This window comes from Dermochelys coriacea, chromosome 3, assembly GCF_009764565.3.
Source record: "Dermochelys coriacea isolate rDerCor1 chromosome 3, rDerCor1.pri.v4, whole genome shotgun sequence".
Classification (NCBI taxonomy): domain Eukaryota; kingdom Metazoa; phylum Chordata; order Testudines; family Dermochelyidae; genus Dermochelys; species Dermochelys coriacea.
The window spans coordinates 183,766,655-183,782,004 of NC_050070.1; the positions used below are offsets into that span (position 1 = coordinate 183,766,655).

A 15,350-nucleotide genomic window follows, 5' to 3' on the forward strand; every position below is an offset into this window, starting at 1 on the left:
TGCACTGCCTTTTAAAGTAGATCAACAAGTTAAGACAGCAGCTGCTCCCTCCATCCTGAGCAGGGCTGGCTCTAGGACTTTTGCTGCCCCAAGCAAAAAAAATTTTTGGCCACCGCTGCTTTTTTTTCGTGCCCCCCCCTGCCAGCGGCTCTGCCCCAACTCCTCCCCTTCCTAACCCTTTCCCCAAATCCCTGGCCCCGCCTCCTCTACCGGGCATGCCGCATTTCCCCCCCATTGCTTCCTGTGGCTCCCCCCCCCCGCAATCCCCCACCCACACTTCCCTCCAGTCCGCCTGCTCTCCTGAACATGCTGCCACTCTGCTTCTCCCCCATCCCTCTCAGGCGAGGGAGAGGCAGCGCGTTCAGGGAAGCGGAGCAGAGGTGAGCAAGGGGGGTGGAGCGCAGGAAGTAATGGGGGGGGGGTAGAGAAACTGCTCCCTGCCCCAGCTCACCTTTGCTCCACCACCGCCACCTCTCCCGAGCGCACCGCCGCTCAGCTTTTCCTCCCTCCCTCCCTCCCAGACTTGCCGTGCCAAACAGCTGCTTCGCGTGTGGCAAGCCTGGGAGGGAGGGAGGGGGGAGAAGCGGTGTGCCAGCGGCAAGCTTAGGGGAGCAGGCAGAGGCGGAGTGGAGGTGAGCTGGGGCGGCGGGGGCACATTTATAGGGGCGGCATGGCCGGCACCGGAATGCCGCCCCTAGAAATGTGCCACCCCAAGCACCTGCTTGTTTTGCTGGTGCCTAGAGCTGGCCCTGATCCTGAGCCCTGTCATGTCCCCCAACCCTGATCCTTGGAGATAAGATACAGGAGTGGGGGGGCAGGAGCAGGGGGAGGGGGCATCCTTCTGTAGATGCTGCCTTCCTCTAGGGCTTGGGTTCTCAGCCTGGGGGCAGTGATCTCCAAGGGAGTAGCAAACAGGTATCAGGGTTTGTGCTCACCCTTCACTTCCCAAACTGCTAAACGGGGGGGGGGGGCGGGTTGTCCTTAGGTAGATCCTGGCTAACTGGGAGGGATCAGAAAAGGTGGAGACCCACTACTTTAAACTGTGTGGAGCCTCTTATTTACCTCTTGATGTCTTTACAGGTGCCTGACAGCCTACAGTCTGCCCATTAGACTCTTTCTAAAGTAGGTGGCCTCCTCCACTCTCCCCAGGTACCCCTGAGGAAGCTGAAAACCTGTTGTCCCAGTTTTGTTCCAGGTGTCCAACTGTTACACTCTCCTTCCCCCATCTATAAAATGTTCTATAGGGCAATGTGTGAGATGGGACAGTTAGGCTAGGCAAACAGTACCACTCCACGTTTGGGCCCCTTTCCCTAACCTGAACTTGAGGTGAACATTAATATATAATATACTGAACAGACCTTCATTTCTGGCAGGATTTGGCTTCTATATAAACCTTTCACACCTTTGTAATTCTAACATACGTTTCTTAGTAGTGCAAGTATATCATGATGAATAAACAATAAAAAACAGAAACAAAAATAGGAGCATAAAATAACCTAAAGAAAAAATGAGAGCAAGGGAAGTCCAAAAGAAAATAGAGTGCAGAAGGACCACGTATGAAAAGGGATGTGGTATGAGCAACCAATATCATATCAGAGGGGATGACATGAAACTAGTTCAGTGAAACCAAAGTATGAAAATGTTTCCCTTTGTCAAATTCCACTTAGCGTGTACATTCAGAAGGGGATTCCAGATTTGTTTGCTGCTGTCTAATCTAATGACGCCCACCACCAGAGTACTTAGATCTTATAAAGGTACATTTATTCATAGATACTAAGGTCAGAAGGGACCATTCTGATCATCTAGTCTGACCTGCTGCACAGCGCAGGCCACAGAATCTCACCCACCCACTCCTATGAAAAACCTCACCCATGTCAGAGCTATTGAAGTCCTTAAATCATGGTTTAAAGACTTCAAGGAGCAGAGAAGCCTCCCTCAAGTCAACCGTGCCCCATGCTACAGAGGAAGGCGAAAAACCTCCAGGGCCTCTCCAATCTGCCCTGGAAGAAAATTCCTTCCCGAACCCAAATATGGCAATCGGCTAAACCCTGAGCATATGGGCAAGATTCACCAGCCAGATACTACAGAAAATTCCTTCCTGGGTAACTCAGATCCCATCCATCTAATATCCCATCTCAGGGGATTAGGCCTATTGACTGTGAATATTTAAAGATCAATTACTTACCAAAATCCCATTATCCCATCATACCATCTCCTCCATAAACTTATCAAGCAGAATCTTAAAGCCAGATAGATCTTTTGCCCCCACTGCTTCCCTTGGAAGGCTATTACAAAACTTCACTCCTCTGATGGTTAAAAACCTTCGTCTGAGTTCAAGTCTAAACTTCCTGGTGGCCAGTTTATACCCATTTGTTCTTGTGTCCACATTGGTGCTGAGCTGAAATAATTCCTCTCCCTCTCCTGTATTTATCCCTCTGATATATTTATAGAGAAAAATCATATCTCCCCTCAACCTTCTTTTAGTTAGGCTAAACAAGCCAAGCTCCTTAAGTCTCCTTTCATAAGACAAGTTTTCCATTCCTCGGATCATCCTAGTAGCACTTCTCTGTACCTGCTCCAGTTTGAATTCATCCTTTTTAAACATGGGAGACCAGAACTGCACACAGTGTTCTAGGTGAGGTCTCACCAGTGCCTTGTATAATGGTACTAAAACCTCCTTATCCCTCCTGGAAATGCCTCTCCTGATGCATCCCAAAACCGCATTAGCTTTTTTCACAGCCATATCACATTGGCAGCTCATAGTCATCCTATGATCAACCAATACTCCAAGGTCCTTCTCCTCTTCCGTTACTTCTAATTGATGCGTCCCCAACTTATAACTAAAATTTTTGTTATTAATCCCTAAATGCATAACCTTACACTTCTCACTATTAAATTTCATCTTATTACTATTACTCCAGTTTACAAGGTCATCCAGATCCTCCTGTATAATATCCCGATCCTTCTCCGAATTGGCAATACCTCCCAGCTTTCTATCATCTGCAAACTTTATTAGCACGCTCCCACTTTTTGTGCCAAGGTCAGTAATAAAAAGATTAAATAAGATTGGTCCCAAAACCGATCCCTGAGGAACTCCACTGGTAACCTCCCTCCAACCTGACAGTTCGCCTTTCAGTAGGACCCGTTGCAGTCTCCCCTTTAACCAATTCCTTATCCACCTTTTGATGTTCATTTGATCCCCATCTTCTCCAGTTTAACTAATAATTCCCCATGTGGCACGGTATCAAATGCCTTAGTGAAATCTAGGTAAATTAGATCCACTGCATTTCCTTTATCTAAAAAATCTGTTACCTTTTCAAAAAAGGAGATCAGGTTGGTTTGGCACGATCTACAATTATTATCCCATTACTATCTTCAGCAAAGAATTATGTTCTTTGGCACCTCTGTGGCCTGTCATCAGAGCCTTCAAAGCACTTTGCAAGCATCTCCATTGCATTTAATAAAACTTCTGTGATGCAGATTAGAATCAACCCCATTTTACAAATAGTGAAACAGAAAAGAAGGACCAGGGCTTAGGCTCTCACTCTATCTCTTTGGTGTTGTTCCAACAACACAAAGGTGACTGAGAGCTGCCCTAAAAGACATAGGGGCGATCCATGGCATGTAGCTGACTCTATGTCATTCACTCATCCTTCAGGCGCAGAGGACATTCTTGAGCAGACTGCAAGGTCCTAGAAAACCACTTTAGCTGGCATAACTTAGGCTTCTGTCAGTTATGCCCAAAGCTGGTTTATCCCTTAGGCGGCTTCAAGATCAGTGGAAATGAAAGATATCTTACAGTCACTTTATCTATATTACATTAGGTCCTGTGCTGAGCACAACACACCATGACTCAAGGGTTTGGGCCAAAGAGGTTGGGCCAAAACTTTCCAATTTTCAGGTGCCCAACTTGAGATACCAAAGGCCTCATTTCAGAGGTGCTGAGCAGCTGCAGTTGACATCAGTTGGAGATGAGTTATCAGTGCTTCTGGAAATCAGGCCCAAAGTATCTTAAATATGGCCCCAAAAAATTGAGGCACCAAAGTTACTGGCCACTTCTGAAAATCAGGGCCTAAATGATTTTCCCAAGGCAACACACAAAAGTAATGATGGGGGTGGGAATCAATCTTGGAAATTTTCACTCCAAATTCTCTGTTTTAATCACCTCTGTTCTAATCACTAGACAACCCTCAGTATTTATACTGAGCATGAACTTGGTTTTCTATCATTCTGTGAGATGACTTCTGTGTTTGAAGTTTTGGTTTTGGTTGTTAATGCGTCTTGGAGGAACCATTTCTTCTCTTGATATCTCATAAAGCTTTGTGGTGTGCACAGAAATACAAGCTGATATAAAAGTAATGTTGAAGTACAATGCAAAATCCTCTCTCAAGTTTGCCTCCAAAAGGGATTATTACCTTGCACCCCAAAGAATTTAGTTCCGTGTTCCTTGCTCTTTGGAATTCTGGTATTCTATTTTTGTGAAGGCTAGGTCTGTAGTGAGGGACGGTAGTGCCATTAGGGAGCATAGAGCCTCTGCCCTAACAGTTTGCTGTCCTTATGCCTAATTTGACAAACTGGAAAGAACATCTGATTCTGTGTACCATGATGGGCCTTTTATTTGAGGGCATTAGAAACTGTGGGAACTTGCGAAGAAAGCACAGCAGGTTCAGTGAGCTGGTTGTAGTCCTTTCTTTTTTTTTTTTTAAGGTGCAAATGTTTCACTAGAGTTACCAGGTTTGTGGATATGATGAGCTTAATTAAAATTATCAGAGCATTTCAGTTAGGCTCTAGTCTTTCTCACTAATGGATGGCCCTTGGAACCTACCTAAGTGAAGCAATGTGGCATGATCTGAAGATTGGTGAGTGCTGGCCTGCATACAGTTCTGCATGTCTGTTTGATCCAGAGCTTTGCGGGAGGCAGATATTGCCCATTGTTGCTGTTGTACAGAGGGAGTAGTCTTCTGGCACTGATAAGCTGCTGCCTCTACAATGGGCTCAATGTGGAGCCAGAGCCACTATTGCAACTTTCTGTCCTGGACTGAGAGTGACTATTGGCCACTCTCTTCCCTTCTCCTCTACTGAGTCCTTTTAGGGAAGAAATTGTTTGACTGGAATTAAAAGGGAACAGGTGGTGTCACCTGCTTTCAAGTTCTCTTTTTATTGTTGGAGCCACAAAAGGTTTTTGTTCTTATATTTGAACAGTTTACTCAACACAGGCTAAAATGACACAGGGCTCTTGGCACTTTGGACTTCCCAAGTTGGCAACCAGAAGCACGTCACAGTGGTTGAACTCTTTTCTAGACAATGCCTGAGCACAGAGGTGTCCAGATGACTTTGAGCCTGAATTGCTATGCAAGCTCTGTCACTGTAATATGTTTACTCTTCCATACCATCTGCCCCATAAAGATCTTAAAACGTTTAGTGAATTTAGCCTGAAAATATCCCTGTGGTGTCAGTATCTTTATTCCCATTTCACAGATGGAGAAATTAAGGCATAGAGAGTTTGACTTACTTTAGTTAGCATAAGTCCCATAGCAGTACACATGACCCCAGTCCTGAAACAAGGCTGATAAAGTCCATGCAATGGGAGGGCTTTTTGACACTAGGTGTGGGTGGCCTTTCAAATGCAGTGACTGAAACTGTGCACGTTTTCAGGGAATTTCAGTGACCTGTGTTCTGGAGGAGGTTAGACTACTCAATCACAGTGGTCCCTTCCAGCCTTGGACTTGATGAATCTATGAAAATAGATTCTGGCATCATAGTGTCACAGAGCTGTATCAAATCTCACTGAAACTGCTGTGTTGTGTGCATTGTCTTAGTATGGGACATTAGCATGGAAGCAACCCCGTTAACATCAGCACACTCGCATCACATGCAGTCTTCTGTACCTGTGGGAGTAGAACCCATTAATGGTGCCCATTGGTATTCTGCTTCCCTATGATACTCCCACTTTCACTGGTTGAGTCTTGGGTCTGAGTATGGTTCTGCAGACTCAGCCTGTGCAGTCTGTGTATTGTGTTGTTTGTGTGACTGAGGTAAGAGATGCTAAAACACAAATATGTTTTCAAGAACAATCTTAGCACAGTCATACTGTAATGGTAACAGTGCTCTCTAGTAGATCTTGCCCCTCTGTATTTTGATTTCCGTATGTGTGTAGAAACTCCTTTTGTGTTAATTGGATCTCTTCGCCTTTGAAAAGCAAACCAGTGGAAATTACTTCTTACCTCTCTCTTGGTCAGCTTTGAGCAAAAGCTTTGCAAGGCTTTGATGTGCACTGAGGGGCTAAGGACTTTAGGGTTGGGCCATTAATCAGCAGATTGGAATTCTTGATGGGAGGCAACAGTCAAATGGACAGGCCTCCTTGAAAGGTTCCAGAACCATTTGCAGATAGCATGGCATTAATACAGCAATAGGGAGATTTAAAGAGACATTTTAGGAACATATTTTGAACATGTCCCTTTTTACAAACAGAAAACAACCTCCCACTCAGAGACAGATGTAAAGGAAATACAGTACAATGTCATAGTCACATTCCTTCAAAGAAAAAGATAACCTCAATTACGGGGAAACCTTTCTTTTTTTTCTTGTTTAACATCTGTTAAACAATTGTCAAGGTGCTTCAATAAAGCAGTGAGACAAAATGGGGCAATAAAGCTGCCACTAAAACATGCTATGAAATATCACTGTTTTCAGTTTTTATTTTCAGCTTTCTAGGTTTAATTTTAAGCTAGAGATGGGCTGCACTTGGAGCCTCAGGTCTGAATCCCTTCAGAGGTCAGGTATAGGGGCAGAGGTTGAACTCTAAAGTCCTAAATTCAAAACCTCACCCTACAATTTGGTTATAGGCCAAGTCCAGTAGTTTATTTTCCAGTTCAGTTGCAGCCAAAACCTCTTTTTAAAGAACTGTTTGCAAGACTTTACACCAAGATCATGGAAATCTTTAGACTTTTGCAAGGTTTCTGGTATTTTGGGTGAAAATCTCATAAAAAATAAATTATGAGGTTCAGTACATTTAAAGCACAAATTTTAGCTACAGACCAAAAATTTTTTAAATGAAGGTGGAGACGTGTGCAAAAAATGAGCAAATTTGCACTTGTATTTGACTGATCCAACTCCTGCTTTTGCATGCAGATGGGGAAATGATATGTTCAAAAGGGGAATCTGAATGTGCAACTCCTTGCTTAATGTTGTAGTTATGTTCCTGAAAAATGCTACTTTAAGCAAATGTAGCACAAATGGAGGGAGGGGACACAACATGGGAGACAGAGACACACTGTGTGCGTGTGTGTGTGAGCAAGAGAGACACACGCACTCCGTGAGTGTGTGTGAAGAGAGACGTGCATTTTCCCTTTAAGTACGCTGACCCCACTCTAAGTGCACTGCCTTTTAAAGTAGATCAACAAGTTAAGACAGCAGCTGCTCCCTCCATCCTGAGCAGGGCTGGCTCTAGGACTTTTGCTGCCCCAAGCAAAAAAAATTTTTGGCCACCGCTGCTTTTTTTTTCGTGCCCCCCTGCCAGCGGCTCTGCCCCAACTCCTCCCCTTCCTAACCCTTTCCCCAAATCCCTGGCCCCGCCTCCTCTACCGGGCATGCCGCATTTCCCCCCCATTGCTTCCTGTGGCTCCCCCCCCCGCAATCCCCCACCCTCACTTCCCTCCAGTCCGCCTGCTCTCCTGAACATGCTGCCACTCTGCTTCTCCCCCATCCCTCTCAGGCGAGGGAGAGGCAGCGCGTTCAGGGAAGCGGAGCAGAGGTGAGCAAGGGGGGTGGAGCGCAGGAAGTAATGGGGGGGGGGGGGTAGAGAAACTGCTCCCTGCCCCAGCTCACCTTTGCTCCACCACCGCCACCTCTCCCGAGCGCACCGCCGCTCAGCTTTTCCTCCCTCCCTCCCTCCCAGACTTGCCGTGCCAAACAGCTGCTTCGCGTGTGGCAAGCCTGGGAGGGAGGGAGGGAGGGGGGAGAAGCGGTGTGCCAGCGGCAAGCTTAGGGGAGCAGGCAGAGGCGGAGTGGAGGTGAGCTGGGGCGGCGGGGGCATATTTATAGGGGCGGCATGGCTGGCACCGGAATGCCGCCCCTAGAAATGTGCCACCCCAAGCACCTGCTTGTTTTGCTGGTGCCTAGAGCTGGCCCTGATCCTGAGCCCTGTCATGTCCCCCAACCCTGATCCTTGGAGATAAGATACAGGAGTGGGGGGGCAGGAGCAGGGGGAGGGGGCATCCTGACATTAGCACCCCTATTCCCCACCCCCCTGCACAGCAAACAGGAGGCTCCCAGGAGCAGCTCCAAGGCAGAGGGCAGGAGCAGTACATGGCAGTGTGGGGGAGGGGAAGCTGAACTGCCCTACAATTGATAGCCTGCTGGGCGGCTGCCACTGGACAGGGAACTTAGGGGAGCGGATGGGGGGGCTGCTGGCCCACCCTGGTTGCAAACCCCCACCAGCTAGCTCCAATGGGCTGCTCTTCCTGTAAGCACTGGACAAAGCAGTGGCTGCCAAACTACCTGATAAGGGAGCATTGCACAACTTTAAATGAGCATGTTCTCGAATTGATCAGCAAAGTAACAACGAAACAAGGTTAACCAGGACAACCTTAAGTGAGGAGTTACTGTACGTGCATGATCTGAAGCCTATTCTACAGTAGAAAATGTTAGCTTGTGTAGCTGTTCCAGCAAACCTTCCTAGTGTAGACTCAGCTTATACCAGCTTTTACCAATATATCTTACATTGGTTCCATGACTAAAATAAACTATACTATATATAAACTGTATATTTTTGTGATCATATAAGTATCTCTACACCAGGGTTTTGCTGATATTTCAACATCATAAAAAAAATCACCCCTAACTGGTATTACGTTACCAGCAAAAGGTTCTAGTGTAGACCTGGCCTGAGATGATCAGTGTAGGTGCATGTATGCCCAGGTAATATCCCACTTCAGCAAGTATGCCCAATGTTTTGAGCATTTGGCCATGCATATTTGTACAGAAAAACAATTCCTTACCTCTACTGTTTCTTGCTCCCCACTCACCTAGCCATGTAACTAGGTCCAGCTTTTTACTCAGTTCACACCGTGGAGATGTGCTAGAATGATTAGCCTAGTAGAGTGTACATTAAATAGTACACACACAAAAACACTCTAGAAATTTGGGATTTCTTTCCAGCTTTGGATTTATTTATTTAGCCATACATGAAAAAGATTCTGATTCTTAGAAGTGACATAAAAACAAGCCTAAATTATATGCACTTTCTTAAAGCAGAATTCTGGGAAGAGAATAAAACCTTCCTTATTAGATGCCAAAATAAGCATCCTCTCACTCGGGGTGCTGGATTCCTATGAATAGTTGCACAAGGCAATGGCAGCTATAGACACTGAATCAGTCTCAAGTCTGAAGTCTGTTTGAAATTCTGCATAATCACTTCTGGAAACAGTGTTTTTTGTGAGACTCTCCCGAAGTTTGGAAGGTTCATACAGTATTTATTTTTAATGAGCCATTTGTGGGAGACAAATAATTCATGTCTTGGCAAACAGAAAGGTAGCAACATAGCAGCCTCTCCAGATTGAACATTGACAGTCTTTAACAACATCATTTAGTGTTAGTACTAAAATTAATACTGTACTTCATGTACTGTGTATATATATTTCCCCCCATGACAAAGAAGTTCTGCTGTGTGGGATGCATAATGAGAGAGACTGAGAAATCATCTTTAACATGGGGGATACTATGATGCTTCCTGGAGGCAAGGGGATATTTTGATACCAACCCATCTATACATGTTATAATTTGTTTGGGGTATTTATTTACTTGCTTAGCTGTTTTTTTTAGCAGTGCCTTATTAAAGCTGTTATAAAAGTTGCAAAAAAATCCATCATCAAAGTCATGCACTGAGAACTTAAGGCTATCTATAGTTTCGCTGAGAAATGGCTCTTGAAACTACAAGTTCATCTGTAAAATGTTTAAATCTTATGGACAAAATCTCAAATAAAATAGTTGAAAATCAGTTTTTAAAAGTAGTTTTTAAAAGTTCCTCTTAGCTGTAATGAATTACTAAGCTAAATAGCAATCTTCATGAAGGGGAAAATGTTGAATTCATTCAAAATCTGTCTGGTCTTGTTTACTGATTTGTGGAGGGTGAGAAGGGATGGGGAAAAATTTTAAAAGCATTCTGTGTTGCCCTATCTCTGCTCTGAATGGGAGTCTTAGCACTGAGTTTCATGAGAGCAGAATGAGATCAATGCTGAGCACTTTTGAAAACCAACCCCATGTTATACAATGTGATATGTATACATTATTGGCAAAGACTTGTCTTATTGTTTAAAGCAATGGAGGAATATGTGCATACATATCAGGTCAATAACAATAATGGTTGTAAGCAGAAATGGGTCAAAACTGGAAGCATTTCCTGTAGGCTGAGGACTGTTACCTCGGGGGTTCAGATCAACTGGGACCCAATTCCAAACAAACCCTGGTTTTACTTTTGTAAAAGCAGATCCTGACCAGGGAAGTCCCTATGAGCCTAAATCAGAACCACACTAGTTTTACCCGTATTTGTCAATGCTAAACAATACAGGGCAGATCCTCACATGCTATAAATTATCATAGCTCTGTTAATTTCAATGGAGCTACAACAATTATCGCAAGCTGAGGAGCTGTCCTTTCATAGCTAAGTACAATCTGTCTGTACCCCAACGTAATTTACAGTATGCAATGCTAACTCCATGTGTTTATAGTTGTTGAGCAGGAGGGAAAACTCTGGCTGAGGCTGGGCAGATGCATACTTAAGTAGCATTTTTTTAACAGAATCACTGCATAAGAGGTTTCAAAAAATAGATTTGCTGCACCTGATGGTCAAAGTACGCTATCCCCAAAGTATCCCATTTAGCCCAATCCATCAAGTTTTATTGGCCTAATTTGACACTATATGCCTTCTGCCAACAAACGCCCATGTTATGGCTACACTACAGAGCTTACAGAAGTGAAGCTGCACAGATACAGCTGCACTGCTGTAGCACTGCTAGTGCAGACGCTCTAAATCAACATGAGAGATCTCTCCCGTTGACTTAATGACTCTAGCCCCCATGAGCATTGGTACCTATGCTGGCAGGCGAAGCTCTTCTGCTGACATAGCACTGTCCACACCGGTGCTTAGATCATCATAATTTATGTCATTCAGAGGGGTGGCTTATTCACACCCCTGAGCAACATAACTTATACCATCTTTAGTGTATACATAGCCTCAGACAATTTTACATTATCTCTGCTTATCTCTACAGTGTAACCAAGATGCTATTCTTGATGAAGACTGGCCATAATAAAATCCATTCTTCCTAAATGACACACTAAATGGTACTGGTGGTTTTATTTTTTATAGAATATGTAAGAGACAAACTGTGCTAACTAAAGCTAAGGTTGAAGAATCCAAATTTTGCTTTGAAAAGTGTTTTGGCTGCAGCAAGGTTTGTGAAAACTTCTAGTGCCAAGGTTCAAATGGCAAATGTTTACAAAGCTCCACAGACAACTGAGTTTAAAATACTGTTTTTAATTATGTAAGAGACTGTTTCATGGTTCGGTGCAAGCTCCAAGCAGAGAAGTAAAAGTAGCCAGGGGAAGATGAGTAGCACCAAAGTAATAATTCTGTAGGCATGTGTTACTGTAAGAAATCCCACTCTGCTTTGAATGTGTGTGAAGAAGCTACATGAAGCCCTGGATTTATATTGCTTGTGATAATGTAACAAATAGGATGTTTGTCACAAAGAGTGGAAAAATTGTACCTCTACATTGTTTTGCATTAGCTTGTCTGTGACTTACTCCAAGGCACTGGAGTCTTTCACTACCACATGTTAAATGTCAGTGGTGTTCAACCTTTCTGACTTGAGAAAAGTTAGAGGAAAAAGTCAAGGGGCCACAATCAATACTTCAGGGCAGATTCTCTGCCCTGTTCTGCTGCCTTTGCACCACTCAAAGAATGCACTCAGGTTTAGGACATAATTTCTCACACTCAGGTTTAGGACATAATTTCTTAAGTTTTTAAAAAAGAAAAGTGAAAAAAATCAGTTCCATAGCATGGAACTATATTGACTCACCTCATTCCCTGGATAAATCATGGATTTGATCCTCAAGGAATCCTTTTGAAGTACCTGGAGGAGAGGAAGGTGATCAGGAACAGTCAACATGGATTCACCAATAGCAAGTCATGCCTGACCAACCTGATTGCCTTCTATGATGAAATAACTGGCTCTGTGGATATGGGGAAAGTGGTGGACATGATATACCTTGACTTTAGCAAAGCTTTTGATACGGTCTCCCACAGTATTCTTCCCAGCAAGTTAAAAAAGTATGGATTGGATTAATAGACTGGTGGATAGAAAGCTGGCTAGATTGTCAAGTTCAATGGGTATGATCAATGGCTCAATGTCTAATTGGCAGCCGATATCAAGCAGAGTGCACCAGGGATTCAGTCCTGGGGCTGGTTTTGTTAACATCTTCATTTATGATCTGGACGGTGGGATGTATTGCACCCTGAGCAAGTCTTCAGATGACACTAAACTGGGGTGAGAGGTAGATATGCTGGATGGTAGGGATGGTTCCAGAGTGACTAGACAAATTGGAGGATTGGGCCAAAAGAAATCTGATGAGGTTTGTGATAAATAAGGGGGGAGGGATAGCTCCCTTTGAATGACAACCAGTTAGCTGTAAAATCCCTCTTGGTAGCTGTTCTTTACTTCCTTTACCTGTAAAGGGTTAAAATGTCCCCTAGGTAAAGAAAAAAAAAGTGGGCACCTGACAAAAGAGCCAATGGGAAAGTAGAACTTTTTAAAATTGGGAAAGAAACTTTCCTTTTGACTGTTGTTCTCTGGGTGGGGACAGAGCAGCCATGCTATAAGCAGCTTAAGCCAGATATGATCATAAATTATCAGATCATGACTAGAACTATTTATCTGAACTCCAAATGTGTAAGTAGATCAGAATGTTTAGCTAGGTGCAACTAGTGTTATTTTTTTATTTCTTATTGGCTGGTGGACTCCTCTGTGCTAATGCCAGATGCTTTTGTTTGCTTGTAACCTTTAAGCTGAACCCCCAAGAAAGTTACTTTGGGTGCTTGATTTTTGGAATTGCTCTTTAAAAATCTAGGAAAAGCCTAAATTCCAGATGTATTTTCTTTTTGTTTTTAATAAAATTTACCTTTTTTAAGAACAGGGTTGGATTTTTGGTGTCCTAAGAAGTTTGTGCATGTTGTTTGATTAGCTGGTGGCCACAGCTAATTTCCTTTTGTTTTCATAGATTCATAGATACTAAGGTCAGAAGGGACCATTCTGATCATCTAGTCTGACCTCCTGCACAACGCAGGCCATAGAATTTCACCCACCCACCCACTCCTACGAAAAACCTTACCTATGTCTGAGCTATTGAAGTCCTCAAATCGTGGTTTAAAGACTTCAAGGAGCAGAGAAGCCTCCCTCAAGTGACCTGTGCCCCATGCTACAGAGGAAGGCGAAAAACCTCCAGGGCCTCTCCAATCTGCCCTGGAGGAAAATTCCTTCCCGACCCCAAATATGGCAATCAGCTAAACCCTGAGCATATGGGCAAGATTCACTAGCAAGATACTACAGAAAATTCTTCCTGGGTAACTCAGATCCCATCCATCTAATATCCCATCTCAGGGGATTAGGCCTAAAGATCAATTAAATACCAAAATCACATTATTCCATCATACGATCTCCTCCATAAACTTATGGAGTAGAATCTTAAAGCCAGATAGATCTTTTGCCCCCACTGCTTCCCTTGGAAGACTATTCCAAAACTTCACTCCTCTGATGGTTAGAAACCTTTGTCTAATTTCAAGTCTAAACTTCCTGGTGGCAGTTTATATCCATTTGTTCTTGTGTCCACATTGGTGCTGAGCTGAAATAATTCCTCTCCTTCTCCTGTATTTATCCCTCTGATATATTTATAGAGAGCAATCATATCTCCCCTCAACCTTCTTTTAGTTAGGCTAAACAAGCCAAGCTCCTTAAGTCTCCTTTCATAAGTTTTCCATTCCTCAGATCATCCTAGTAGTCCTTCTCTGTGCCTGTTCCAGTTTGAATTCATCCTTTTTAAACATGGGAGACCAGAACTGCACACAGTATTCTAGGTGAGGTCTCACCAGTGCCTTGTATAATGGTACTAAAAGCTCTTTATCCCTACTGGAAATGCCTCTCCTGATGCATCCCAAAACCGCATTAGCTTTTTTTCACAGCCATATCACATTGGCAGCTCATAGTCATCCTATGATAAACCAATACTCCAAGGTCCTTCTCCTCTTCCATTACTTCTAATTGATGCGTCCCCAATTTATAACTAAAATTCTTGTTATTAATCCCTAAATGCATAACCTTACACTTCTCACTATTAAATTTCATCTTATTACTATTACTCCAGTTTACAAGGTCATCCAGATCCTCCTGTATAATATCCCGATCCTTCTCTGCCTCCCAGCTTTGTATCATCTGCAAACTTTATTAGCACACTCCCACTTTTTGTGCCAAGGTCAGTAATAAAAAGATTAAATAAGATTGGTCCCAAAACTGATCCCTGAGGAACTCGACTGGTAACCTCCCTCCAGCCTGACAGTTCGCCTTTCAGTGGGACCCGTTGCAGTCTCCCCTTTAACCAATTCCTTATCCACCTTTTGATGTTCATATTGATCCCCATCTTCTCCAATTTAACTAGTAATTCCCCATGTGGCACAGTATCAAATGCCTTACTGAAATCTAGGTAAATTAGATCCACTGCATTTCCTTTATCTAAAAAATCTGTTACCTTTTCAAAAAAGGAGATCAGGTTGGTTTGGCATGATTTACCTTTTGTAAAACCATGTTGTATTTTGTCCCATTTACCATTGACTTCAATGTCCTTAACTAATTTCTCCTTCAAAATTTTTTCCAGGACCTTACATACTACAGATGTCAAACTAACTGGCCTGTAGTTACCCAGATCACTTTTTTTTCCCTTTCTTAAAAATAGGAACTATATTAACAATTCTCCAATCATTTGGTACAAATCCCGAGTTTTCAGATTCATTAAAAATTCTTGCTAATGGGCTTGCAATTTCAGGTGCCAATTCCTTTAATTTTCTTATTTTCTTAATTTTCTTTCTCAGCTCTTCCCTGGAGGAGGGGTGAAAGGGCTTGAGGGTACCCCACAGAAAGGAATTCCGAAGTGCTCCTTCCTGGGTTCAAAGGGGTTGGGTTTTCTTGCATTTGGGTGGTGGCAGCATTTACCAAGTCAAGAGCAGAGAAAAGTTCTAACCTTGGGAGTTTAATACAAGCCTGGAGCAGAAGTATTATTTTTTAAAATCCTTGTGAGCTCCA

At 43.4% G+C, this 15,350-nt stretch overlaps 2 long non-coding RNA genes across 2 annotated transcripts; one reads left to right on the plus strand and one right to left on the minus strand.

Moving 5' to 3' along the window:
- The first annotated feature begins 539 nt into the window (after positions 1 to 539).
- On the plus strand, positions 540 to 12,241 carry LOC122459147. The gene is made up of 3 exons (XR_006279647.1): positions 540 to 550; positions 5,879 to 5,884; positions 12,060 to 12,241. It is a non-coding gene; the product is annotated as an uncharacterized LOC122459147 (long non-coding RNA).
- On the minus strand, positions 7,285 to 14,607 carry LOC122459146. Its single transcript, XR_006279646.1, has 3 exons — positions 14,593 to 14,607; positions 8,437 to 8,443; positions 7,285 to 7,423 (listed from the first exon to the last, which is right to left on the minus strand). It is a non-coding gene; the product is annotated as an uncharacterized LOC122459146 (long non-coding RNA).
- Between the last annotated feature and the right edge of the window lie 743 nt (positions 14,608 to 15,350).